The sequence below is a fragment of the Oxyura jamaicensis genome, chromosome 1 (assembly GCF_011077185.1).
Source record: "Oxyura jamaicensis isolate SHBP4307 breed ruddy duck chromosome 1, BPBGC_Ojam_1.0, whole genome shotgun sequence".
Classification (NCBI taxonomy): domain Eukaryota; kingdom Metazoa; phylum Chordata; class Aves; order Anseriformes; family Anatidae; genus Oxyura; species Oxyura jamaicensis.
In genome coordinates, this window is record NC_048893.1 from 67686217 (window position 1) to 67711871 (window position 25655).

The 25655-nt window shown below is 41.2% G+C and overlaps 1 protein-coding gene and 1 long non-coding RNA gene across 4 annotated transcripts in view; both read left to right on the forward strand.

Annotated features, from left to right (window-relative positions):
- Positions 1 to 25655, forward strand: part of PDE3A (phosphodiesterase 3A) — a 275364-nt gene that overhangs the window by 34495 nt on the left and 215214 nt on the right. The window lies entirely within an intron of this gene.
- Positions 7903 to 14441, forward strand: LOC118179063. The gene is made up of 2 exons (XR_004756359.1): positions 7903 to 12208; positions 13067 to 14441. It is a non-coding gene; the product is annotated as an uncharacterized LOC118179063 (long non-coding RNA).

The window sequence follows — 25655 nt, forward strand, 5'->3', positions numbered from 1 at the left end:
TTTAGTGTGGATTGCAAAAGTTGATGGGAATCTTCTGGGAACTTGCCTAGCCTGTCCTCCTTACTTAGGCTTTGTTTTCCATCCTTTAATTCCTCTGAGAGCTGTCCTGTCTGGCCAAACTTGCTTCAGGACCTGCTTTTGAAAAAAGTGAAGTTTTAAATGAGCTTGCTGCAGGAAGAAAGGACGGAAAGACAAGTGCTCCTCTAGGAACATTCAAGACTTGCTGTTCAACTTCACACCAAGCTCTCCATGCATCAATGCACACCAGCTGACTTCTAGGTCAGCTGTGGTTATTTGTTTTCTTTGCATTGGAATAGGAGATTCAAGTATAGATGAAAAACTATGTGACTGAAGAAAAAAATAAAAGGTACTCAGATTTCCTATGCTCCTGTATCTGATTTCCTTGGCAGTGGCTGTTCGTGAGACGTTGATACCACTACACCCAGTCCTGCACAGTTGTACTGGTGCTGGATGTACTCCAGCTCATTGACGGAAATATTCTTTTTATCCCTTCCCTGAGGGCAAAAGTCCTTCCGTGGTCCATTTAATTACAACAGGTTATTGTGATTGAAATTTCCACTATAACAACGGGTGCCAGGAATTGAAGTGTGGTTTCTTCTAAAGCCTGACCCTATGCTTATGGATTTCACTGGCACATTTGGGCTGGTCAGGAAGCGATTTTTTCCCAGCTACACTCTTACCAGCATAATTCTGTCAACAGAAGCCCAGGTGTAGCTGCATTTATTCCAAGCATGAAAGTCCTTTTGGTACTGTTGCTAATCCTCCTGCAGTCTTCTGCCAAAGTAAGCTGCGTTTTGGCTAGGCAATGCCATTTACCGGTATGGCAAAAGTAAGCCATCAGATCCTTTCCAACACGCTAAAGCAGCCACCTGACATTTTCCTGGTGTGCGGATGAGATCTCTGGCCTCCACTGGGGAGACTTTGTGAGCTGGAGCCATAACTTGAACAACTCTTCAATTTGCAGCTGGGCAAATTGTCATAAAGGGGCTGTAAAATCCCCATAACTGACCTCAGGAAGATAGTGCAAACTGCATCACAGCTTCCAAAAGTTTACTTTGCATTTCCTTTGCCCTCACAAGTAGGAGACTAGTCTGCTGAGGTGGTTATATGCAGGAGAGGTTTTGTCCCATGGAGGGACATTGGCTCTGCAGTGTTGGCAGGAAATACTAGCCTCTCTTCAGCTTGTATTGTCAGGGGCTTGCTGTTATCAGTTCCTGAGCTAGCTGGTCATGTCTAGACGGTGGTGTAACAATATACCATAAATCAAGTTCGAGATCATTCCAGCCTTGCACAGGAAACCTGCCCCAGTGCTCTGTGCAATGCAAATGTCTGCAGGCATAACCAGAACCAGGCTGCACTCTGGTAGGCTGTGATGGGCCATGGTTTCAGCTCCTGCAGCATATCAGTGGGCTATTGCTTGGAAAGAAGTTGAATGTTTTTATTTTTGCATCAATTAAATACTTTCTTTTTGAATGTTGTGACTTTGCATCTTTCAAAGGGTAGTGGTGGAGGGAACTTCAGCACTTCCTTTCCCTACCGAAGTATTGGCATCACTCTGTTCTCTAGTGCAGTGTCACAGGGTGTCCCTAACTTCTAGAGAGATCAGGTCTGCAGAAGACATCCTGAGTCTGTCCTGACACTGTCATTCTTTGGATTTTACTCTAACATACAACATGGGTTACAGAGCTCCTTTCCTTTCAGTCCTGCACCTCATCCTAATCTGGCATGGAAAACCAAGCTTTTGAGTATCACCAAGAGTCTTGAAAATACTTGACAATAGAATTATTTTCTATCATCTGTCTGTAACTTTCTGTTTCTTTAGCATCAAATAAGAAATTACTCAAAGTTTTGTGAGCTGTAATGGATCTTTAAAACAGATTTCAAACTTTGTTACTGGAGGTCCTAGAAATATATTGAGGGTTGGAAGAGGAGAAACCTTTGCACGACCAGTTCTCTAGTTAATGAAAGAACCTGTGATTATATTCAAAGTAATTTCATAATTAGCACAAAGATACAGTGCTTTCCCTTTCTGTTTGGGCTGAAAATGCAACAGCATAAACCTTCTCTACAGGAAAAATTACATAAAATTGAGGGTCTTTCTTCTTTGATTCATTCATCTTTCACACATGCCTGAAAGATTTTGAAATCTGGTAAGGCTTCAGGCCCTGTATGGTGGCAACAAACAGTTGCAAATAATACAGCCATGTGTACGTGTGTGTTGACTTCTTGTTAAATTCCTAGTCTCCCTTTGATCTTATTATGGCTTCTGGCAAGAAAAGCCGTCAGTATGTACAGGAGTGCTGTCCCTGTTGGTGCTCCACTGCATGCCTGCTCTGGCAGGAGGATTGGCTGTGTGCTTGTGGGCAACCTATGCCTATACCAGAAGATTTCTGGAGACCTAAATGGCAGAGGCCGAGAAAGCCAGCCCAGCCAGTTCTCTTCCAGCACAGCTCTTCCTTACCACTTCCTGTTTTGTTCATTTTATCTGCTTTTCTGCTGTTTTTCTTTTTTTTTTTCTTTTTTTTTTTCTTTTTCTAAAAGTCTGAAACGTTGAGGAGCATGATTTTTTTCCAAAGAGCACAAGAGTTTTGTTTAGGTATAGGACCCTGTACTCCCTTTGATGGAAATCCCAGTTGGAATTTTCAAATTTCCTGTAATCTTGTTCTTAAGAAACTCTTCTGATCTTCAACCAAAGTGTATCCCTACACATACATACCTTTCTTTTCTTATTTCAACGCCATACTGGTGTTCTGTCCCTTGTGCTGCTCTAACACTGCCATTGGGTCCCCTCTTTCCTTCTTCCTCTTAGGGTTCCCTGTGCCACACGTGCTTCCTGGGCAGGAACCTTACAGGGTTGATAACATGTCACCTTTAGTCTGTTTTGTAGCAAGTGCTGATTAACACATTAAGCTCCAGTGACTTCGCTGTGCTCCAGTATTTATGCATGTGCTTGTACAAGTGCAACTCTGTTTGTATTCCAATTTTTTTCATCTTCCTGGAAATAAATTATAATTGACTTTCCAAGTAAAAATGTGTACATTTTTATAATTTTCCCCTCTTCTCTATGCCAAGTGTATCTTGGCTCTACCCAGAGACCTGATTAAAAATGTTAAAACACACTTACAGTGTGCAATGACTACATTTATAGCATCTGACTTAAATGTTTGTTTCATAGTCTGGGTTGTAACAATCTGATTCTCAGGCTGCCACTGACGTCAATTTAATAGGAAAATTCAAATACAACCTGTATTAGATTTTCACTATTAAGTTAACAATAAAAACTTTCTACAGATACCTTACATAGACAAGGCTTCTAACAGAAATACTACATTAATGAAAATCAGGCCTCCAGAAACACAGAGACTAGCTTATTTTTAAAAAATAAATAATTTTGTTTTCCATGTTCTAGTTCAAAAAATATTTTCTTTTTAACAATGCTAGTGGTTTAGTTGTTAAGTACTGGGAGGAGGCAATTGGTACTCATTTGTGGTCATGTTGCAAATCCCCTAGCTTTTCCAGAGTAGGAGAGCCCTTACAAAAGTTTGGACTGATTATTATGACAAAGTTTCTGTGCCCTGCAGTTCTGTGAATAGTATGCACATCTCTGCTGATTATTGCTTCGCAACCTCAGATTTCCCATTCAGTTTCAGTTACATGACATGTTTATCAGTTCTTTCTTAACCCACTCAGTGCTCATTTTGTTAAAAGATTTTTTTCTGATTTTATCACTGTCACTGTCTGGAGGTACCAGCTCAGATCAAGACAGTGTGTGTTAGGGTTTGCACTACTTGTAGTAAATAGCCCCTGCCTCAAGGTCTGTGCATTGTGCTGTGAGCAGACGGTAAGGGAGAAGAAATTTCATTATTCTTTTAGTGATGGAAATGTTTTGGTGTAGAGTGGGTAGGTGACATGCCCGTATTTAAATGGAATGGAAGCCATTGCGCAGCACGCAGGCTATGACTTGGTTGCCATCACGGAAACGTGGTGGGACCACTCTCATGACTGGAGTGCTGCAATGTCTGGCTATAGGCTCTTCAGAAGGGACAGGCATCACAGAAGGGGTGGTGGAGTGGCTCTCTATATTAGAGTGTTTTGATGTCGTCGAACTTGAAGCTGGGAATGACAAGGTGGAGTCGCTATGGGTTAGGATCAGCGGAAAGGCCAACAAGGGAAGCATCCTGGTGGGGGTCTGTTATAGACCGCCAAACCAGGATGAGGAGACGGATGAGGAGTTCTACAGGCAGCTGGCGGAAGTTGCGAAATCGTCAGCGCTTGTTCTTGTGGGGGACTTTAACTTCCCAGACATATCCTGGAAGCACAACACAGCCCAGAGAAAGCAGTCAGGAGGTTTCTGGAGAGCGTGGAAGATAACTTCCTGATGCAGCTGGTTGGTGAGCCTACCAGGGGAGGTGCCCCGCTAGACCTTCTGTTCACTAACAGAGAAGGACTGGTGGGAGACATGCTGGTCGGGGGCTGTCTTGGGCAGAGTGACCACAAAATGGTAGAGTTCTTGATACTCGGCAAAGTCAGGAAGGGGATCAGTAAAACCGCTGTCTTGGACTTCCGGAGGGCTGACTTTGAGCTGTTCAAGACACTGGTTGGCAGAGTCCCTTGGGAGGCGGTACTGAAAGACAGAGGAGCCCAGGAGGGCTGGGCGCTCTTCAAGAAAGAAATCTTAATGGCTCAGGAGCGGTCTGTCCCCACATGCCCAAAGATGAACCAGCATGGAAGAAGACCAGCCTGGCTGAGCAGAGAGCTGTGGCTCAAGCTTAGGAGAAAAAAGAGGGTTTATAGTCTTTGGAAAAGAGGGCGGGCCACTCAGGGGGACTACAAGGATGCTGCGAGGCGGTGCAGGGACAAAATCAGAAAGGCCAAAGCTCATCTGGAGCTCAATCTGGCCACTGCTGTTAAGGACAACAACAAATGTTTTTATAAATACATCAACACAAAAAGGAGGACTAAGGAGAATCTCCACCCTTTACTGGATGTGGGGGGAAACTTAGTAATCAGAGATGAGGAAAAAGCTGAGGTGCTTAACGCCTTCTTTGCCTCAGTCTTTAACAGCAAAACCAGTTGTTCTCTGGACGCCCAGTACCCTGAGCTCGAGGAAGGGGATGGGGAGCAGAATGTCGCCCCCACAATCCATGAGGAAATGGTTGGCGACCTGCTACAGCATCTGGATGTACGCAAGTCAATGGGGCCGGATGGGATCCACCCGAGGGTACTGAGAGAACTGGCGGAGGAGCTGGCCAAGCCGCTTTCCATCATTTATCGGCAGTCCTGGTTATCAGGGGAGGTCCCACTTGACTGGCGGCTAGCAAACGTGACGCCCATCTACAAGAAGGGCCAGAGGGTAGACCCGGGGAACTATAGGCCTGTTAGTTTAACATCAGTGCCAGGGAAGCTCATGGAGCAGATTATCTGGGGTGTCATCATGCGGCAGTTGCAGGGCAAGCAGGTGATCAGGCCTAGTCAGCATGGGTTTATGACGGGCAGGTCCTGCTTGACCAACCTGATCTCCTTCTATGACAAGGTGACACGCTTAGTGGATGAGGGAAAGGCTGTGGACGTGGTCTACCTTGACTTCAGTAAGGCTTTTGACACAGTTTCCCACAGCATTCTCCTCAGGAAACTGGCTGCTCATGGCTTGGACTGGCGTACACTTCGTTGGGTTAAAAGCTGGCTGGATGGCCGGGCCCAGAGGGTTGTGGTGAATGGAGTCAAATCCAGTTGGAGGCCGGTCACTAGTGGAGTCCCCCAGGGCTCAGTACTGGGACCAGTCCTCTTTAACATCTTCATCGATGATCTGGACAAGGGGATTGAGTGCACCCTCAGCAAGTTTGCAGACGACACCAAGTTAGGTGCATGTGTCGATCTGCTCGAGGGTAGGAAGGCTCTGCAGGATGATCTGGATAGGCTGGACCGATGGGCCGAGGCCAACAGTATGAAGTTCAACAAGGCCAAGTGCCGGGTCCTGCACCTGGGGCGCAACAACCCCAAACAGCGCTACAGGCTGGGAGATGTGTGGTTAGAAAGCTGCCTGGCAGAGAAGGACCTGGGAGTATTGGTTGACAGTCAACTGAATATGAGCCAGCAGTGTGCTCAGGTGGCCAAGAAGGCCAGCAGCATCCTGGCTTGCATAAGAAACAGCGTGGCCAGCAGGGCTAGGGAAGTGATTGTCCCCCTGTACTCGGCTCTGGTGAGGCCGCACCTTGAGTACTGTGTTCAGTTTTGGGCCCCTCGCTACAAGAAGGACATGGAGGTGCTCGAGCGAGTCCAGAGAAGGGCAACAAAGCTGGTGAGGGGCCTGGAGAACAAGTCTTATGAGGAGCGGCTGAGGGAGCTGGGACTGTTTAGCCTGGAGAAGAGGAGGCTCAGGGGCGACCTTATTGCACCCTACAGGTACCTGAAAGGATGCTGTAGCGAGGTGGGGGTTGGTCTGTTCTCCCACCTGTCTGGTGACAGGACGAGGGGGAATGGGCTAAAGTTGCGTCAGGGGAGGTTTAGGTTGGATATTAGGAAGAACTTCTTTACTGAAAGGGGTGTTAGTCACTGGAATAGGCTGCCCAGGGAAGTGGTTGAGTCATCGTCCCTGGAGGTCTTTAAAAGACGTTTAGATGTAGAGCTTAGTGATATGGTTTAGTGGAGGACTTGTTAGTGTTAGGTCAGAGGTTGGACTCGGTGATCTTGGAGGTCTTTTCCAACCTAGACCATTCTGTGATTCTGTGATTCTGTGAAATCAGAAAATCAAGGCATGGACTTAGGGAGTCAAAGATTATTTTGCCTCCCATGGTAGCAGTAAATAGCATTTCTGTGACACATGGCTTGATAAAACCTCATCTTGCAATCTTTAGTAAAACAGAGTAATTTACTCATAGAAAATAGGCCTGGAAGGAACTTCTAAAAGGTTGTTAGGTTTATTCACTTCCATTGTGGTTGGACTGATTTTACCCCAAATGTTCCTAACTAATGCTTGTCTCAGCTATGCTGAGGAAGTTCCAGTGATGGGCAGTACTTGGGGAAGATGCGGAACCTGGCCCAGAGCTTCAGCATTCTTCTTCCACTACAGCTCTTCTCATGGCCAGCCAAAATCTTCCAGCATGCAAACTTCCAGTGAGCGTGCAGGGCTGTTTGCTCTATCTTTTTAATGTCTAAGAGGTCTTGTGCGATGTCTCTACTAGGTCTCTTGCTTTAATAGGGTCTTCCAGTGTTTACAGTTTTCTAGGCTTACACAATCAATTCTTAGTCTGCAAAATCTCGTGAAAGTTGCTTGCAGAATAGTGCTATGTAAGTGTACGTAGTTTCATTGCTTTTTGGTATGAGATGCTGATGTGGCCTTGACTGCACTTCACAGCAGCAGAGAATGGTAATAAAGCAGAGTTTCTGTGCTCTGCAGTTCTGTGAATAGTGTACAGCATCTGACTTTTGTACTGTACTTAGGGTGTGTGTGGGGGAAACAGTTTCCTCATTATTTATGTGGTCTCTGACAGGGTGGTGAATCCTATTCAAAGTTAAATCCTCATAAAAGGCCTGAAGGGTTTGGCTTAAGCTTGAGGAATTGAAGTGACTCCAGAAATACCCAAGTTTATTAGCTTCACAGTTCCATTGCTGCCCAAACAAAATTAGTTATACTAGCTTACTAAGTTACAAATTTTTGAAGGAGAATGCCTAGTTAAAATCAGATGCCTTTGTTTTGGTAATTAATAGTACATGCAAGACTGGCTGATGCTTAACATTTGTGTATGGTCTGGACAGGTAGTACTTATCTGGGCACTCACTCTTTGAAAAAAAAAAAAAAAAAAAAAAAAATTATATTTTTTTCTCTCTCTCTCCCCCTCTCTCTTTTTTTTTTTTTTTTTTTTTTTAATATTGCGTGTGGATGGAAGCACAGCAACAGCTAGGTCATGCATTGTGCTAAACAGGAAGGGAATGTATTTCTGTTAAAGAAAAATGAGAAGAGGAGGGCAGGGGAAGAATTAGAGGTGAACAAAAACAGGTTGAAAGAAAATGAACAGGAAGGGGAAGCATGGAAGAAGAGAAGCAGCTTATCTAATGACTGCACATCATAATTTTAGTTCTCCCTTTGTAGATAAATAATTACATCTCCCCTCTTACAAATGCATTTAACCAGTGGGGATGCAATAATATCAGTGCTGATTAAGCTGTTCTTGTGTGAGGGAAGTGTTTTTGTGGTAGACATCCTTTACACCAGGGGAACTGTATGAGGTGTGTTATGATTTAACTGTTTGAAGAGAAGAATTTTCCCTCGAGCAGAAATGTATAGGGACCATATGTACTTTTTCTCTCTAAGGATACATGGTCTTGATCCTACAGATCAAGCTACCAGTGGATGTTGGGGTGGGTGAACATCATGTGCTGGTTTGCAGTGACTGGTGTAGCATGTTGAAATGGCAGCTGTTTCTTTAGGTCTCGGGAAGGGCCAACTGGTGCATCTTCTCCTTGTGGGGAGCACCACACATTCACCAATCACCTGTTCTCAATGAATCCCCCAGAGCTCATTTCCCTACAGTCTGGAGTGGAATTAAAGAAGCCTCCACACACATGGTCCTCTCAGTGGTGAGGACAGCAAGGGAGGTGTCCTGAGGGAGCCAGTCATTGTCCTTAGCTGGGGTAACAGATCTGTGCTTCAGCATCAAGCATGCAGGTACATCTGTGCTGGGCCCTGGGGCCTAAAAGTGTCCAGCAGCCCCAGTGTGGTTGCAGAACCACTCTGGTGCCCAAGATGTCCATGCTATAAACAGTGCTGTGCTGGCACCAGATTTATTTCCACAGCAGGCTTTAAACCTCCATCCCGTAATCAAGATGTGGGCCCAGCCTCGCCTGTTTGCACAGCCAAGACTCTGTGCATTAGCGTACATCTCTTTTAGTTTCATTTTGTCTTTGTGGGCCTTTAACAGGGCCTTTAAGACGTGACTGTACTATCCTACCATGGCTGAGGAATTTATATTAATTTAGCAGTTAGGCAGGTACACTACACAAATGGGTGTAAGAGGTGGCAGAAAGGGCTTTGTTAAACACTTTCAGCATGTGGTAAGGACAAATGAAGGGTGCTTTCTATCTGTCCTCGCTCCACCCCCTCTTGAGAGCCTGGGATTCCATGAGGTGTGTTTTGGATGAATGTAGACTTGAATAAACATAGTTATTTTTCTTGTCTGCCGCTAAGACGACAATGTTCCATTGATATGTTTGACAGCCTCAAGTAACTGACAATTATTTCACATGTGCAGTGTTTATCTCCGTGGTATGCTGTGTGACAGCTTGGAAGTGACACCGATGTTCAGTGTGAATCTCTCTATCTCCCCAGCGAGCTGTCGGGAGAGCCTGCAACATTTTAAAAACACTCCCTGGTTCTTGAATTTGAACAGAGGCTCTCTATTCCAAGCCACATTAGGTAACATCATGTTTCATTGCCCTTTTTAATCCCTTGGGAGGACAGTATGCAAAAGTGCATCAGGAAGAGGTGACAAGGGATTTATATATTAGTACAAACTGAAACAAATGCTCTTAATTTTGGCCGCATCAGTTTAGTGGATATCTTGCAAAAGCTCATACTTTTTTTTTTTTTTTTTTTTTGAAATTGGAAAGGAGTAGCAGAATAGCAGCATCCATTAACATGACTTATGGGTAAATACAGTGTAGGTCTTTCTACATAATGCTGCTAGTGTAGCTGAGTAGTCATCCTCTTGTCAATTTTTATTCTGTTTGCAGATTCCTTTGTCAATGTGAGGATCACTATGAGCCTAAAACACCATAGGACTTGAAATTGTTTTACAGCTTTAAGAATGTGTAATCACATATGCTGAATTTTCTGATGATTTCTTTCACTCTTCATAGCTAAGTAGTTAAACTCTCATTTGTGCTTTATTTGAAAAGGGATGAGCTTTTATCTCAGACAGGTAATGCATATGTTGCACAGGCACTTCAAGCCTCGGCTACAAAATTACTGGAGAGGTACTGAATGCTTTTTATGAAAGTGATTAATACTCTGTAAAAGACACGTATCAAAAGGCAGACAGTCAGTTTGATGGAAGGAAGGTGGGAAAAAATCCTATCTGTTCATTAGAGCACACTTTAAAAACAAAACCAAAAACCTTCTCCTGTTTACCACTTAGAGTAAAATGTAGAGTGATCTGTTTTCAAGTCAGATTAGCTTTCCGATTTTCATGAGTAAGCATAGTGCTTTGCATTATAAAGTCAGAGGCAAACTGTAACACATTTGGAGTCTTTTTCCTTTTACAAAGTTAATTCTTAGAATTTTTGGCAAATTGATGGTTCATTTGTCAGTGTCACCTTAATCTGCAAAACAGATAGTGAGCAACTCCTTCATCCACTTTTTCTCATCTTTGTTTAGAGAAATGGAAGAAAAACGTGGTTTGCTGAGATCTTTTATGAATTTATCTATTTTGTTGTCTGTATTGTAAACATTGCTTTTTGTGTCTGTAATGTGGTATGAAGTTTTTACTGTCAAAGGAACTTGTTAAAGCTGTAGCCATTGCCATGGTGAGATTTTCTTCTATACTGACATTTATGTTGACTGAAGAATGCAGTCTTGTTAGTAAGACAAATGGCTAAATTGAGTGTGGTTGTGGATTTAACTTTCTGTGTTTGGCATAAAAGGAGTCTTTAAGGTCTGAATTATTCCAACCTTAAAACAAACAACAACAACAACAACAACAAATAAAAAAAGGAAAACTTGCAACTATTTAGACTGCAAATTTATTTCTCTCCTATTAGCAGCTGAGATTTATTTTTCTGTTTAACTAGCTGGATCTTTTGTTCGTGAGAATTGGCATCCTGCTGCGGTGTGGTATGTGTCTAGTAGTGAATGTGAACTTACATTGTAATGTCACGGCAGAGACAGCAGCATGATTTATGACAACACTGGGCAACTGTTGAGCTTTGTGAAGCTTAGGCAGCCCACAGAGGTTCAGGGACGGGTGACCTTGGGTTTCCCTCTCCTGCTGCAGAAGTGAAACTTGGGGCTCAGCCACGAGGTATGGGTTTGCATAATGGTCTGGTGCTGCTCTGGGCCGCCCCAGTGATCCTGTGCTATACTGTCCCTCCTGGGCATGACCTGAGAACCGCGTAATTCGACCTTGAATATTCCCTGGCTTCTGACTGCTGGTGACACATGCGCCACCTCCAAGCAATCTGTAAAGACTGCTGCCAATGGCTGAGCAATGGTGGTCAGCTGGGCTGCAGTGATGTGTGCAGGGGGAATTGCCTCTGCAGAAGCAAATTCTCTGCTTTCAGCCACTACTGCAGGGTACTGGATAGTGTGAGGACGCATGTTGTCTGCTAAGGATACAGGAGCAAGGTCAGACACACCATGAAAAGCTACCAGGTGTGAACTGATGCTGTGTAGAAACACCAGAGTGACAAAATCTATAGCATTCAGAATACCTGGGGTAGCCAGAGGCTGCGTTACCCAGGGTAATGGCAGTTGGTTAGTAAAACTACACTTACATAGCGTAACAGAGATTGTTCTGCTTTATCCCATGTTTTTCAGAACTGTAAAATACTTGCAGTAATTCCTAGGTGGTCTCTTTATGTGTGTGGTGATGTCAACCACTTGGAGAATTAACTTTGCTGAAGCTTGCAGCTGCTGATTCATCTGTTTAAAGAAGTCAATTCTTAATTTTCAGTGGGTAATAATTTTTCTCCCGTTGTACAACAGTTGAGGAGAAAGAGCTGGTTATGAGGCTTAGCATAGGTTACCACAGCAGAGGGTTTCCTTCCAGTTATTTAACATACTGTATATTTTAGTGGCTGCAATATACAGAAAGCTTCAGTTTCATGTCTCTTCTTGGAACAAGTCCAGCTTGTGCTGTGAAAGTACAATTCAGCACAAGTCCTTTTTGAATATTTATTTATTTTTAGTATCCAAGAGTTCTGCATGTGGTGTTCTGCGTCCTCATGAGAAGAGTTGTAGCAGTGGTGCCTTGGCATTAACAAATGCCTTGATATCAGTAGTTCTTTGCCTTTTTTTTTTTTTTTTTTCCTTTTCTTTTAAATTATTCTTTTAATTGGGTAACAAAGTAAAAGCACCCTCTGCCTTCATGCTCTTAAAATCCAGTTTTCCTCCTCTTCTCTCCCTGCTCCCAACACTCCCTTGGGAATGAGAAGGAATGGTGTCTCTGGCAAAGAAATAGGTAGGGTTTGGTTGGTAAGTGGAACTAATTTAATTAAATCTCCTTTTCAGCCTCATAATGGATTCATTCAAGAAGGCAAAGGAGTAGGAATGTGCTTTCTGATTCTTTTTTTCCCTTCTTTCCCCCCAGTCAATGGGAGTAAAATAGTTTTCTAAACAAAATGTGTTAAAATTTGTTTCTAATGTTGATTTACTTGTCTTTGCCTCCTCCCCCCAAATATTAAAGCAACATTACTGTGTGCATAGCAGTTGTTCTAGATGCATGCCATCGTAACAGCACAGAATGCAGATCTCTTTAACACCACCTGAAACTTCACAAGCATTGAGCAATATAAACTTAATACCAAGAAGTCTGTTTCCCATCCTAATTAGCTCATGGTGTTGTATTATTAGGTTTACTCTGCCAGTGCACTTTGGTTTTGTTGTCCTGGCAATCGCTGATGATACTAGCGTTACTCAGAAAACTTGGATTTGAAATTTTGTTGAAATGTTTTTTCTTTTTGGAGCCAAAGTCTTTTGCAAGACTCATCAGTTTTTATTTTTTATTTTATTTTATTTTTTTTGGAGGGGGGTTGGGGTGAGGAATATATTTGAAAGAGAGCGTTCTGAAGAAATCTAGAGTGAATGTGTGTGTACATGGTTTTGCAGACACACAAAGTATGGCAGGCAGTTAAGGGACTGGCATGAGATGTGGAAGACTTGGTTCAGCTTCCTGGTCTGTGTGGTGGAGAGTGATGTGAGATGGAAAACTACTCTCTGACCTTTGAATTGGGTGGAGTAAAAACTCAATCAGCGGTTTCTTTACCACCAGGAGATTGCTCTGACTAATGGTTTGCTTTCTTGAACTGGAAAGCATGGATTTTTCATTTTCAGAATGAAGTTGTCACACCATGATCATCAACCGTAAATGTTAGGCAGAAAACCTAGTCTTGCAACAGATTAGATTACTTGGATGAACAAATCTGAAAGTACTAAACAAAGGAGTAGATTTATCTTACGCATCCATGTCTTGGTGTGTAGATAGATATTTCTTTGGCACTGTTTAAGTTTTGTAAGCAGCTATCTAAGCTGCTTTTCATACCAGAAGCAATACGACCTCTCTGACTGAGCTGATGAATCCCGGTTCAAAAGTCAGATCTATTGTTTTAGCTATTTGAACTAATACTGTGTAACACTGCATCAAGTTGAGAAGATGCAGTTTTAGGTGTTAAAAGATTATGCTTTTAGTTATATGTGTGTGTACCTCCATCTTCAGAAATGAAAAATGGGTTCCAATAACTTGTGCTGTCATGCTTGCCAGAAAAGATGACTTCCCACTTAATTTGCTGCTCTTTTGCTTGCTTATTGTTGCCCCGAGAAAGGAGAGATCTTCAATGCCTATGGATTGAGTTCAATGGAAAATTCTGCTCTCTGACTCAATGTAGTTTAAACTGAACAATCCTATGGTTGTTCATGGTGCCATGTTATGGCTACACTCCATCAGTATGCTGTACCTCATCCATTTCTTACACATTTATTCTGTTGAACATCTTTTAATGCCATCATAATTGTTACTTCTTGTCTTCATATTCCTGTGCAGGAATGGATGGGTCAACAGTTTACACATATGTGGAGTCAACGTATGTTCTGAAAAAGAATGAGAAGTCCAGAGCAAAGCAGAACAGCCTGTTCTCTTTTTTAGAATTGAGCAAGGACAATGATTTGCTCAGTGTCTAACATTTATAATAGTTTGTTCTCTAATCTACATAACTGCTGCAAAGAGGTAAAACATGTTGTGCATAAGTAGATGTCTGACACAGTAAGTTAAACGTTGACATTGTAAGAATCCTAACTCCTGTGTAATCATCTTGGTGCAAACCCTGTGACAGCATCAGGTTAGTTGTTTCCTTAGAGATGTTGTAGATTGCCGATCTTCCTCCCCCCTACTAAGAAGTCAATGCGTATTTCCTGTTGTGCAATATAGTGCCTTTGTTTCCTTGGGGACTTGGGGAAATGGCCCTAACTCTGTAACTAGAAACTTTATAAATGCTGTAGAACAATACCTATGGGGACAGCATGAGGGGCTTGGATGCAATAAAATTAATCACCATGACAAGGTCTACATAAAAACTGTTTAGTAAATGTTCTGATATAAGAGAATGTAAAATGGAACAATTCCTTCCTTCCTTCACTGGTCTGAGAAGTCACTGCCCTGAAGATGAAAGCAATTGCTCATTAATTCCTTAGACATACTTAAAATAATTAAAAAGAAAAAAAAAAAAAAAAAAAAAGAGGATGCTTCAAGAGCAGGTACTTCTTTTCTGTATACACTGGTTCTTGCATTATGCTGTAGTATTGAGATCTGCATAGAAAAGGTTGGGCTTAATCACTGGCTTTAGCATTCAGGTTAAGAGTTACGCTGATAGTTTTCCGGGAGAATTGTTAAGTGTTCTTGAAGGTGAAATGGAGAAGATCCTTTTAAATAACTTTTCATAAGGGTTTTTGCTGTTAGAAGCAGGGGCTCCAGCCCATTCTGTATCACCTTTCCAGCTGTGGTCAATAGCATTTGATGCCCTGGAGAAGGAGAAGAATCCTAACAGCATATGTGAATATGGTTAGATCTTTTTTGAGGCAGCTCTGGGAACTGGGTCAATCCACTTGAACCAATTAGATTTCCTGAGGTTGCAGCATAATGGTGAGAGAGCAGTACACTAATCTACTCTCTATTCTAACGTTTAACCTATTTAGCTACCACAATAATCTATGTGAATTTTGGTAAATGTTTCCATTGCCATTATGTAGCAATAGTGTATTTTACTCAGCAAGCATCATTAAAAGGTATTTTCAATTAACTGTATGTAATCTGTGTTTCAGTAATGGGAGTTTAACCAATAAATTAATTTGGCCAAACTGTGCTTATGCATAGCCTAATACAATAATGCACACATGCGCACATGTGCTCTTGTTCTTTGTCTCTCTCATATTTATTACCAGCTTGGCTTGTTTTGCTTATTGGACTTAAATTCTGCAACTTGAGACTCCTGAAGATGGAAACTGTTTAGAAAAAAATGTTTTCATTGAGAAAAAGAAAGCAATAACCATGCTAGAGCTGGACAAAGTGTATCTCAATTCTTTTATCAAATTAGGAAGAAAATTAGGTGTATTATACTATTCTGGTTGAGAGCTACTACAGGTTGTACAGGTTATAGCATGCTGTACGTTAGTGTGTGTATTGTCATCTTATGATACTGAGTAAAAAACATTACATCAGCTGCTATTGTAGTTCTAAAGTGTTCTTTCAAGCCAAATAAACACTGTGAATCAGGCAATGAGACCTAAAATGTGGTCAAGAAATAATTTGAAATCTCCATTAAAAAGTAATAGAGCAACTTTTAAAGAAATGTCTGGTATTTCTGTTTGTTTGCTTTTCTTGAAATTAATGATGATACCATTGCAGGTTAGGCATTCAAGTGAGTTTCCATGGAGATGGCCAGGAACAGTGAAGTAGCTTAATTCTGTGGCTGCTCAGTCATTTGTTTATTGTTGGCACTGATTACACAATAGATACAAATTTGTGATTGGCTTTGGCCTGGTTCCTTTGTTCTGAGGTTACACAGACATTGTACTTTAAGATAATATATATATATACATACATATATATATATATATAGAAAGTCTTGTAATAACAGGTCCATATGTCTCTCCCCTTCGCCTCCTGTACTGTGGTCTGAATTAACCCCTGAAACACCTTTGCATCTCCTGATATGCACAGAATAGAAATGATTTTGAACTCACCAAATGGAAGATCACCATCAGTAAGGCTATAGAAAGAATCACCCTATAAACTATCACTTTCAGGATTAGTTTGATTCTGCAGAAAAATTGATGTTGGAGATAAAACACTGGGGGGGGGGGGGGAGGGAAAACAACAACAAAAACAACAACAACAACAACAAAAAACCCACTACCCTATCCCCAACAAATAGGAGTTAAGAGGAGACTGTTTTAAAAGAATTTGTAGACCTTTTTTTTTGAATTTTTTTTTTTTTTTCCTCCTCTTCTGGTTTCTGAGCCATTAAGGGACTTGCAAATTATGTTTTCAAGCTTTAAAAAATGTTTATTTTTTCCCCATAAGCATGAGAACTTGAGATATCTTTTAAAATAAACAAAACAAAAATTCTGAATTTAGTCTCTTGGATTCTCATGGAGTCTTATGATTCCAGCAGCTGGAGCTTTAGGAAAAAAACACAAAGCTTGTAATCGAAGTCACCCCACGCAAATGGGTTAAATGTCTAGACTTCCATGAGATTACACATTCAAATTAAATGCAAGATACGGTAATGGGAGCAAGGTCGCGAGCTGAGTTCCCATTACGCATGTTTATTCAGATGGACAAAAAATCAGTTAAGGGGGTGCAAAGGAAGTAGGCAATATTAGGATATGCGAAGTTTGGAGAAATTCTTCCTCTGCTTGTTATCATTCCCTTTCTTTCGTCCTGGTCTTTCTTTGCTTTTACATCAGTGTTGCATCTTTGATTTATAATGTTGTATTTGCCTTTCCTTCTATTTTGTAATAGAAAAATGCAAAGATTCCAAAGCCTCTAAGCATGAAGCGTCTTTTCTCTCTACAACTATTTTGTCTTCTGCAAACTAAGCTTGTTCTTAAGATCTTCTGGGGATTTGGGGAGGGGTGTGGGATGTGATACCATTTATGCCAAAGGGTCTGGAGAAGATAATAGGGGTGGAATGCAGAAAGAGAAATGTTGCTTCAGCACCACTGGCTCCCTTGTTTGTTTTCCACTGCAGGTATTTTGTTTCTTTTGTCTTCCTGGTGTTTGTTTGTTTGTTTTCTGTATATGTCATGAGCCTCTGGAGGACTGATTCCAAAATACATTCTGAGAACATTACCTGTAGGCACAATTCTGGAGCTGAATTTACATTCAACTCATAACCCCCAGTTCTTCTCCCTCCTTCCCAGTGCCAAGGTCTGCCACAAGCTGCAGCCCAGACTCCCAGTTTGAAACTTGCTCGCCCTGAGTGTTTGGACTGCCATGAGATAGCCCAGCTCTCTTGAACACGCTTTGGAATAGATGCAAGCACTAAGCTTAGGTATAGCATGCTATTTCAATAAGAAATAGTCTTTAAGCCAGTTAACATAGGCAATAATTTGTTTAATTGCAGAGAAGCAGAACAAGCCTGTTTTCAAGCACAGTGTAGCATTTCCCCCTCTTTTGCTGGAATGCTTTCAACTTCTCACTTGTCTAGTCCCTGATGAGTGGCAGGTTTAATGCCATTCTGCTACAGAGGCACAGATCAATGTCTAACCTACTCATGAATGCTGCCTTAAGCACTTGGTTTGCCAGGAGATTGATCTCTGTTAGTAACCTGAATTAGGAGAGTTGTGTGATGTAGTTGATCCGTCTAGTGTCCATGTAGCTCGTTTGAACAGATGCGAGTAAGTTCATGATCTTTCTTTTCCTTTGACTCAGGAATTCAATAAAGGACCTATTTGTATACTTGGTTGTGAGTTGTCTACTCTTCTAATATTTAGGAGTTCTTCCTTTAAACTGGGAGGAGCAGTACATTTGCAATTAATGCTTAGAATATCAAAAAATCAAACCCTACCAAGAAATGTTTTGTTGCTCCTATGTTGATGCTGTTGCCCTGGGGAAAAAGAAATATCATTTGCAAGAGTCCTCCCATTACCCTCTTGGTAATATGGATTTTTTTTTCTGTGTTCCCTGTGATTTCTCTTTGCCTTGAACGTTTTTGCTAGTGTGTGTGACAGACACCTCCCAAGTTGTTTCATGCCCCTGAAGTGGACCAACTGCTTAGTCTGTGGAAGGTAATTTTATACATGACTTCTTTTCCTTGTGGGAAAGGATTTTTTTTTTTTGTATTTTTTTTTTTTTCTTCACAGAAATGCTGGTTTAGCATGGAAAAAGAAAAATATTTAGTATTTTGTAGTTCAGAATTGTTCCATGTTAGACATCTTAAAACATATCTCTGCCTACTTGTGGCTTTTGTTCTTTTTAATTAAATGAACAAACGAAGTCTGTATGTTGTCAACTGAAAATACTACATGACTAAACTTGCTGTCTATTTCCCACAAATTGCAACATGTATAGGAGCTTCAGGTGAATTGGAGGGCAGGCTGATTAGTGCACCTTGTTAACCTTCTTTGATGCTCTGACTTTGGGAAATAAAATACACCAGCAAATAGGTTGCAGCAATACTCAGAAATCATAACTGGCTGTTGACCCAGTTAGCCCACCAGCAGATGGCTGAAATGGAAATTGCAGCGAGTGCAGTAGAGTACTGCATGATGCAGGTAGTTTATTAGCACCTGTACTCCTCACGATTGTGTCATGGGGTCCTTAATGAACACATTAAAAATAGCTGAAAACTCATTAGCTATTGATGTAGGAGAGAAGAACAAGAGAGAAGAGAGTGGGCTGACGTGGAGAGGTGAATACTATGTTAAAGCGTAACATGCTTTCGATTGGTCTTAGTGGTGAAAGACAACAGCCAGCCTGTGATTAAAACCTGGCAAGGCAGTCCTATGGCTCCTTCCCCCCACTTCTCTGAAGCTGGCTCTGTTACTCTGCCTGTCTTGCTGGCCCTTTCACTTCCCCTGTTTCAAAGTCCTGCCAGGAATAGTGCATTTTATACGATGCCAAATGTATAAATTCCTCAGACCACTTGGTCTGGGAGGAATGTGCTAATGGTGTGGCTGACTGAGTTTTAATCTGGGATGTTTTTAATTTGCAGATCATGTTAATTTATTTTAATCTGAAAATTACAAGACTCATTTCAGTTCTCCTATTTATTGCTGCTTTTATTACTTCTTATTTGCTTTTTTTAAAAAAAAAAAAATAAAAATATTAAGTCTTTGCAGTCTCCAGTCAGACCTCCTTTCTCCATCCTTGATAACTGATAAAGGAGCTGTGTAATGCAGTAGACTGCATGTCCCCTTGAGATATCAAGATCAATGCATGTATTCTGATTGGTTTGGGTCACATGTGATTTTTATTCCAGCAGCTGTGTACTAAACATCCAACAGGGACTCATCTCCAGATTGTTAATACCTATTCAGAAATGCTCAGTTCTCTGTGGGATCCGATTTCTTGTTGTTGGTTGTTTTTTATGTTTTATGGCCCTCCTCACTGGAAAAAGAAGGTAAACTCCAGGCTGAGGGGGGTGACTGAGCACACTGTGATATGTTTGTTTCTCATTGACATATGGTCTAGTTTTGGAAATTTCCTTCTGGTCTGTTCAAAAATTCTTTTCACATTAGTGTCATAGACATCACCTATTATCATGGCACTATGTACTTTTAGCAAGAAGCAACTGACTTTGCTGACTGAGACCAGTGTCTTCAGGTCTAGTTTCTTGTCCAGCGTCAAAATGAACTGGAGATAACAGTTATTTGTGGGCATCCCTCCCATGCAAATACTGTCATTTCTGGAAAAGCTCTTGAACGTTTTGAAGTTCTGTTCCCTGTTCTTACATAGTTTTTGCCTGTGTTCACTCAGTTCACGTAAATGTATTTGCTTTTGTAATTGTGGTTTATTCCCCGTAGCTTTTTTTAGTTTCTGCCTGATGTAACAGGAAAGTAGGACTGGGACAGAACTTCCACTGTGATGCCATTAGCAGATCTGTGATGCAACTACACCAGTCAAGAGGGAAAAGTCAGTCAGAGAGTACATTTATTAAAATGCTGAAAACTTGGACTCTTGGATGGCTGTGCCAGGCTGAGCAAACCATGGCAGGCTGAGCAAATCCACTGTTCCAGCAGCTGTGGAGGCATGGTCCTGAACTGGGAGCTGCCATCTGAACATCAGGGTTGGTGGATGTTCAGATAGCTATATATGCAGCACCCAACCCAAAACCGGGAGCATCAGTAAACTTATTGCCGTCTTCCAGAGGTGCTGCCAGCACAGACAGTCAATACCTGGAATTAGGACTGGCTTGCAGAATAGATGCAATTCAATGAACTTCATAAAAGTGGGATGAATAAATCTTTGGTTCCTACATGTCATTTTGACTTTTTTGTCCTGCCTTACTTCTATTGCAGATGTAGTTGAAGTGGGGACTTTTTTTCTTTTTTATTTTATTATATTATTATTATTATTTTTTAGCAGGCTCTTTTTTAGCTCTTCATATAAGCTCTGTTTAAATTCTTCCTTAGAAACTAGATGATCTTTTGCCATTTTTAGCTTTCACAGACTGCTGACTAGTTGTTGATGTAGAGACTGCCAGCTGGGTGCCAGTACAGGCTTCATATTGGCTGTTGGAGAGAGACAAGCTCTGCTTTGTTCTGTGCTTTTTCAAACTTTACCACCAATATGGTGGGCAGATGGCAGAAACATGAGTGCTGTGTAAATTAAATCACGGTGCTTGCTGTGAGAAGGCTGAGGGATGGAGAGCTGATGGCCTGAGAGGAAGGCTGGCTTGCTGAAGGGCAGAGAATGCATGACATCCCAGCAGGTACAGGAAAAGGGGGAATGTGTCTTTTTTTTTTTTTTTTTTTTTTTACAAAAATTTCTGAAAGTGGGTGATTGTGACAGAAACTGACCCAAACTGCCACAGATAATGTAATGAGAAGCAGGGCTGCCACCAAGCCTCTGTTTATGCTGTGAGAGGGGGAGGGAAAGATGAAATTTACATTACTTTCCTCTGTACTTACGTATTCTGTTCTTGTAAAGATGGTCTTGATGAGGTCAGTGTAATAGGCGAGTAAAACAATGCTGCCTGTGCTTTTGTCCTGCAGAAATTGCATGTTTACAATACATGAAAGATTTAGTACAGCACGTTGTGACCTTGCACAGTAGGTAATTATGTAAATGCCTCCACGGCGCCTGTCTAAATGCATTTCTGTGCTGATGGAACTCTGTGGATGGGCAAATTCATGCTAATATTCTTCAGGTGACAGCTCGAAAGGAGAAAAATCATTGGCAGTAGGGCAGGACAGCCAGAATGTTTGGAGGAAACTTCAGCTGTCCACTCATCTCAGTTAAAATTGTCCCACTGCCAGCTAGTACCACTGTGGTGGCCAGATTAGGCTTTCATGTGTTTTTCCTCACTAGAAAAGTCTAAGATGACTAGTCCATGTATAGTATACATAAACATTGGAGTGGTAGTGGTTAGGAGGAGTACACAGGTTAGTGCCTTTTTTTTTTTTTCTTCAGAGATTTCAGGCCACCCTCTTGCCTCTGGAGGCTGGGAGCATATGTGTCTCACGAATTATCTCAAGTAAAGCTAAGAATAAGCTCCTTGAGCGCTCACAATAGCACTCTCAAAAATCAGCATTGCTCAACTGGCAACAGTGTTAGAACAATACCAGTCTTACATTTTTGCAAGTGGGGAAAAGAGCTGGTAAGGTTTGGTAAGGTTTGGTATGGCAGAGCAGCCTGGTGACCACTGTTGACTAGCCGTTGCCCTTCTGAACTGGGAAGTAAGAGTGGAGGGTTTTTTATACCAGGACCTTAAATTCTTGATGATCAACTATGCTGACCTACAGCAAATACCTTATCATCCAGAAGCAAGAAAATTTGCTCTTAAGATGATTGTTTTGATTGCAGTTTTTTTTGTTTTTGTTTTTGTTTTTTTTTTTGTTGTTGTTTTTGTTTCTCCTGGCCTTTCCTTTCTGTTTAGGCATCTAGACCTAAAAGCTGAAATTGGAACAAGATCACAGGGTTAACAAAGTCTAAGTCAATTACTTTCTTTGTTGTACAACCGTCTTTGTTCTTTATTTTCCTCCTTACCTAAGTTAGATCAAGGTGAAATCAAAGTGGAAAAGGTGTTGTCATAATTTATTATCTACTTAAAGACAAACATGGAATAATTCTATCCCACTTTCTCCCCAGGCTCACAAAAAAAAAAAAAAAAAAAAAAAAAAAGTTGGGTCAATTTAGTAGGATTGTTTTACCTTTCCCATTGTATGTGCTCCTCTGTATGGAACTTCATGCTGTATTACAGCAATTTACACTGCAACAGAAAGTGTTCAGAAGCCTTGTTTTGAGTAAATGTTTAACTTTTGATTAATGCTGTATTGTTCTAGCCAGAAAGCAGTACAAACATGTCACCATTTGGAGCCTTTCCAGCATGCACGCCTTGTTCCTCTGTGATGCTTTCACTAAACTTGAATGAAATCAAGGTACATTAGGTACTCATCTGAAAGATAGAAATGGAATTCAGCCAGCACTCTTTGGAGTCAGGTTCATCCTTGGTGTAAGGTTTTCATTGCCTGTGGAGGAATTAACTTGTCCTGTTACAGATCTCCTCAGGTTTGTTGTGTTTGAAAACAGTCCCGTTTTTCTGGATGCAGTCCACTGGTCTGTCTCTTGTCCATAATCCTGTGATGAGTGGAGATAGCATTATGCTGTTTTCTCTGCTGGACAGATAAGCCTAGTAAGTGGAGTTTCTAGGTGATGCTACACGTAAAGTATTGCTTTGGTAGTCAAACGCCGAGATGGGCTGTTTTGAATTGCAAGCTCCCTGAAGGTGTGGGGAAGGAGATCTGACCAAGCATATCAGCAGAACTGAGTTACGTTTGGAGAGTAGACAGGGAATTTAAGGATGCTTCAGAGACCATAAAATAGAGATACTATTTCAGAAAAGGGAAGAGCAGCTGACTATAAAAATACTTTAAATATAATCCAAGTGAAAAACAAAAGACAGGCTATATGCATACTTAGAAAAAGGAGAAAATAAACCACCAGGCATCTTGCCTTTTGGAACATTTCACTGTAGGTGGAAAACATTGCTATCCTCCATGTCTGTCAAAATTTCCCATGACAAACTTAATTAAAAGAAGCCAGCAACTGTGTGCCCAAAAGTACATTCTAGACCTGGCAGCAGATGTGTGAGAATAGCTCTGATACAGAGGTTTCTGCCACTGTCTTTCCCTCTCCTTTCCCTTTCTGCTGTTGGGCTCTTTTTCTATTTTCTGGAAGGAGACTTGGGAACTAATGGGTATGTTCACAGGCACAAGTCAGAGTAGCCCCTTAGAGCAAATAGCTCAATAATGAGGCACAAGCATGAGCACTCATAAAAATGTACAGATCTATGATTTAAGCCAAAGCTATTGAATTTGTTTAAACAAGGCCCCTGAATGTGAAAAGAAAAACTATTTCTGACTGACCATTGTGCAGTAACAGTGGCCATGGCAGAATTGAGCCTTCTCCAAAAGAGGGTTGGACTTTCTGACATTAAAGATGGAAACCCACAACATATTCAATATGTGCAAAACAAATAATGTAGAAAAAAAAAATTGGGAATCCCAACAAAAATTTACCTTAGTGACTTGTTTTTATATTACTGGATTTTTCTTTTTTCTATAAGCCAATGAAATAGCACTTAAAGGATGATTTTTATAAAGGTATTATTATTATTTGTCAAATGCAAATTTCAGCAGCATCAGAACATTTAAAAAACAAACAAACAAAAAAAAAAAAAAAACACTACAGAACTGTCTAGAAGGGATGCTCAAGAACTTCTTTTGCTCAAAAAGTTGAATCAGGCAAAATATTTTATACCTTGTATTTTCCTGGGAGTTTGAACAGCCCGTATTACTAATCCTGACCTTAAATTTCTGCAGCATTCTAAATACAACTAGAACAGGGTGCTCTTTTAAGACTTAAGACTTTTTTTTTTTTTTTCCCTCCTGAAAGCAGGGCCATGTAAGCATCTGTAACACATATGATTACAGTGTAATGAAAAATTTCTCATGCTCCTTGCTGTTCTTCAATCAGCTGATAGAGGTTGGAAGGGGGGTTGGATTGATCTATCTGTTGCATCATGTGGCTACTGCAGGTGTAACTTACTTTTCAGTACACAGGCTGAATGCATTTTGTATCTGAATTTGTGTAGTGATTTGCTGATGGACTGAGTTACTGCAGGCATTCTTACTAATGTAATAAATCAATGTTGTTTATGATCCTAACTGATGGTCCTCTCTTAGTACATTAAGTGCTTTTTATACTTCATTTGTACTTCTGTATATATATAAAAAAAATAACTTTAAAACTGTTTTAGATTTGATCGAACAATCATCTTGTATTGCTTAAAGAAAAAGCCTCCCCCCAGCCTTATCCACACTTTTTTTCTGTGATATTAGTATATCACAGAATGAATAAGGTTGGAAGAGACTTCTGGAGGCCATCCGGTCCAACAAGCTGCTCAAGCAGGGCCACCCAGAGCAGGTTTCCCAGGACCATGTCCAGGTGGCTTTTGAAGATCTCCAAGGAGGAAGGCTCCATAGCCTCTCTGGGTAGGTAGCCTGTGCCTGTGCTCCGGCACTTGCATAGCACAGAAGGGTTGCCTGGTGTTTAAGTGGAACCTCTTGTGTTCCAGTTTGTGCCCATTGCCTGTTGTCCTGTCTCCGGGCACCACTGGAAAGAGTGTGGCTCTGTGCTCCTTGCACCCTCCTTTATTAATGCATTATCCATCTCAGAGTTACTCTTTTTTTTCTTAGAAGCAAGAGGCCATCATCATTAGATGATCACACTACTTGAAATAAATAAATAAAAATCTCTAGCATGTTGTATAATAAAGCACATCTTAAAAATAGTCTGTGGGACAGTACATGAACAGATCAGTATCTTCATGAAAACCTCAGAAACAACCATTGGAAAATAATGGAGTTATATCTGGAAATGAATGTTTCTTTAGGAAGTAAAATATTATATGCTGAAGCATAAGGTAATTAACTTGCATGTGTATTTTCCATTTCCAGTCAGCTTGGGTCTGGTCACAGTCATTGTTTTCCTGGCTGGGTTTGGATCACCAGCCATGACAGCTTTCACTGTTTGGGAATTCCCAACAAGACAAGATCCTCAATCCCATGCTCTTGCAACGGAAACCAGTCTTGGTTTTGTTGTGGGAATGAGCATATAGATGCACAAAGAAGAATGCATATGTGTGAAAGAGATTTATGGCTCAAGTCTGGGGCAAGATGTCCCCAAGAACTTTGGATGCATTATGAAAGCTGCTGTTTTTTCTCTCACTGCAAATGCCAGCTGTGACTCTTTGATCTAGTATTTATTAACAAAAGTGTGCTAGCTACAACAAATCAACAGCCAAGGCACTTAACTCTTTCCACCTTACAGCAACCCACCTTACCAAACAAAAAAAAATTCTTGTGCCCATTCATTCTCTCTGAGGAGAGAGCTGAAGAACAATGACAGTTATAATACCTTTGTGGGGAATGTGCAGGTGATGAACCTGGTATAAGTGCCTGTTTCTTAAAATTGCCTTTTTTCTACTTTAGAACTGTTGATGCTTTTCATTTTTTTACCATGCTTTATCATCTCTGAAAGTTGTGTACTGTTCTCATGTATGGCCCCATAAGCATGTTTCTAGGCAAACAGGACTGGTCCTTTAATAATTTTTCTAGCTGGAAGAACAACAGTGAAACAGAGCTACAGCTTCGCATATGTGGTTTCTGCAATTAAAGGCTGCAGCTGTTCTACTTTTTTTGT